Below are 3,565 nucleotides of genomic sequence, written 5' to 3'. Positions count from 1 at the left end.
TGTCATGCATATGCCTTATGGACAGCAACTATAGTCTTTGTGATGGTCCTTCATTTTTTTCCACAATATTCAGCTCACCCTTGAATCTTGGAATTTTTCCTTGGCCTTAACTATAGAGATGTTCAATGTTTCAGGTGAACTTGCAGTTTTTGACAGTCCTTGAATCTGGAAGAAATATGCTTTGTCTCGTCCAAAAAAACCCTAACTGTCTCTATTGTATAAAGGTCATTTTTCCAACAAATTATTAGATGTTTCCTTAAGACTTCATTGTCATATAGTGTGGGAAACATATTATGACTGCAGGGTTTACTTTTTCCTCTTGTTAACTGACAAACACATTAAACTATGTATGGATAGGAAAGAATTCTTTCTGAAGCTAATGCAGAAAGAAAAAATCCTTTCATGGAGGATTCAGACACTGCCAAAATTAGATTTAATTCCAGTTCAGGACAAAACTCAAAATTTAGAGCCTGAAATATTTCAGTAAGAATAACTATAATGGCAGAAACCAATGGGTGGGCAGACAGCTGGGGTACAGGGTGGGCTTTTTGGCGAGTAAAAAAGTTTCTATTCAGACTTCATTGACATTAAACTGTGTGCTTAATGTTCATTGAATTGACAAACATCAAGGAAGCAGTGTTGTGTTGAAACTTGTTTTAAACTGCTTTAAAACCCGTTTTCAAATTCTGGCTTCTGTTCTCTGTGCTGTGGAGGTAGTAATGAAAAGCCAGGTCCACTGAAATATGTGACAGCATGCTAACTGATTTCAAAAGGGCTAGGCAGCAGTGGAAGCTGATAGGAAGAATGTTGGATGAGAATGGTGGGCTGGGGAGGAGGACCACTAACAATTCCGCCTGACCAGAATCTGAGGTAGTAGTAGGAAGTGGTGGAAGTTAATAGATTTGTGATTGGATGGAGGCGAGATCATTGCCTTTTCTTTCCTTACTTTGATACCACATTGACTTCATAAACATCTTGGTGAAAATCCAGTGAAAATACATAAAAATGTGTTTGAGTTATAATAAAAAATTAATTGAATTGCTGTACAAGACCTCATAAAGTTGCTGTGGCATTTCCAGATTTTCTGTAAGGAAGGGAGAATTTCTTTTGTGTGATCTTTCATTTGTGTCTAAGAAGTAAGCCACACAGTGAGCAGGAACAGAATGGGTAGGAAGTGCCTTGACTTCTCTTACATCTCAGGCCCAACTGAGTCCAAACTTCAATCAAAGTTCATAAAATTAAGAGCAGAAGTGGGTAACAGTATCTTCCCCTTGCAAAAGCCATTTCTGTGAGCACAAAAATGTGTTTCAACTCTGTATCAAGTGTAGTCAAGATATGGACTGCATCATAGCTGTTTACATCAAAAAACATGACAGTTTGAACCGACTGCTTTGTATAACTACTTTTTGATCTGGACCAGTTGAGACTGTAAAAAATGTGGTAATGAAAACAAAAATAGTGGCCATTCTGTTTCTGTGAGAGAAGCAGAAGAGCATTTCAGCTTGGCAAACATGTAAGTGCGTAGGTGGGCTTCTCAATCATGCAGCAAAAAGAGAACAGCTGTAGGTAGCCAGTGAGTTACTTCTGCGTCGACAATGGCAGGCTTCTTTTTTTTTTGCAATGGGATGAAATCATTCATAATGCCCTAAGTGTGGTATCAAAGTATAACCTTGAAACTAAGTCTCAGAAACTTCCCAAACAGCAAAAACATATCTTCAACTTCCTCTCCAGAATACTGGAGTCGTGAACTGTTTTGAGCACTTCCAAAATTGCCTTTTATTTCCCTGTTTCCTTTCTTCCTTGTAGTGGTCTTTTCTCTCCTCAATAATACTTACATGGCAATTAAGCCCTTCACAAGTCACCAAGGATCCGGTACTTTAAGCTGCTGTCTTTACGTTATATTAAATTTTCTCTAACTCATTTCCTTATTTTTCCCTTATGGAAAAACCCTATACAAACAATTCTTAAGTGAACAATAAAACGATTTGAATGGCAGCCATCCAATTTGGTCCTTCTATAGATAAGTACCTTGGATATGCATGAGAAGCAATGAAATTTTTATTATTCAGACATGTTATGGTGTAGCCAAAGGGGTTTTCCTCTTGTGAATGGGGGGAGTGGGTAGGTCAGGTGAAAAGATGTATGTGTGACTTCTGCTGTACCCCTACAAATTTCCACTGAAGGCTAAGAAAAAGGATTCTCCCCCTTCAATTTTTCCATTGACTACATCTACCTACCTCCACAGCATTTTTCTTGTGCCTGCCTTGCTGTGATGAAAATGGCATTACATGAATGTCGCTAACGTTTGCAAGGGTTCAAAATGAAACAGTATGATTGCTTGATTTAAGGTGGCTGGCAAACTTGGAAGAGTGTGGGCAATCTGATGTAATGACTGGCAACCCTGCCTACGGCAGAGGGGATAGAACTGGATGATCATTGAGGTCCCTTTCAACCCAAGCCATTCTATGTTTTCACTGCCAATTCTTAAGAATCATCAATGATCCTGTTCCATGTTAGTGTTTTTTAAGCAAGTAGCTGGTCCTGCAGTGAGCAGAGCAGTGCACCCCTACCTGTGCCTGCTTTGGGCTTAGTCGTTTAAAGGCTCTGTAAACAGCCCAGTACTTCAGTGAATGTATGTGATTCAAAATGACTTAGAGGTGTTTGTAAACGTTTTACCTTTAGTCTGGGGGAAGGCTTCACAGAACATACGTATTTTCTTTGCTACTCATGGGATGTCATGCAGCCTTTCAGAAGGGATGTGATCTTAAAGGTTTAGCAATGCTGGCTTTGGCTGGTCCTGGATTAGGAAAAATCTTATTATTCCTGGTTTCCTTGGCAGAAATCATGATAGTGTTGAACAGGTGATGGATATTAAACTCAGGAACAGCACACATGGAAAGATTTAATTTAGCTCCTTCATTGTTGCTGAGCTGACAGATGACAACAACATAACAACAAACTGCTGAACTGTTTCCAGTCCCAAAGAAATTAAGCTTGTTGGTGAGTCCAAATTCAAAAGCTGTGTGTTAGTGAGGTGAAAGCCAAAAATATAGAAAGCTGTATTCACTGTACTTCTTGTGAATGCGTTACAGGGGGGAAGAAGTGATGTTATTCCCTTGTTACTTGTCTGTCCAGTGGAAAAAGTATTTCTCCTCAGATGCACATCTCTTGGCTTCGGTTTCTTTTGCTGCTTGGAAGGATTTGAGTACATGGCATTTGTCTCCCAAGATGGTGCTCTAACAGTTTGCTACTGAGCTGGTAGATTGCTATCAGCTTCTCCTATCCAGAACGTTCTGCTTTTTTATTAGCACTTAGATAGGACTAAACAAGAGATCAGAACTAGAGATTGTAAGGGGTCTGATGTAGAGCTGAGTGAATACAAAGCATTGTTCTGAAAAGGAGATGATGTTTGTGCCTTTTATTCATTTTAATCAGGCAGACAGTAATTCTGAGCTCCATAGGTAATAGTTTGAACCATCAAGCTGAAGTCATTAATGTTTTCTTTAACAAAGAGAGAGTAAATACTTAATATGCAGTGGAATAGATATGTATTGCAAAAAAACTG

This window comes from Tympanuchus pallidicinctus, unplaced genomic scaffold (assembly GCF_026119805.1).
Source record: "Tympanuchus pallidicinctus isolate F22 unplaced genomic scaffold, pur_lepc_1.0 scaffold2, whole genome shotgun sequence".
Taxonomy (NCBI): Eukaryota; Metazoa; Chordata; class Aves; order Galliformes; family Phasianidae; genus Tympanuchus; species Tympanuchus pallidicinctus.
This window is presented reverse-complemented; position numbering follows the sequence as displayed.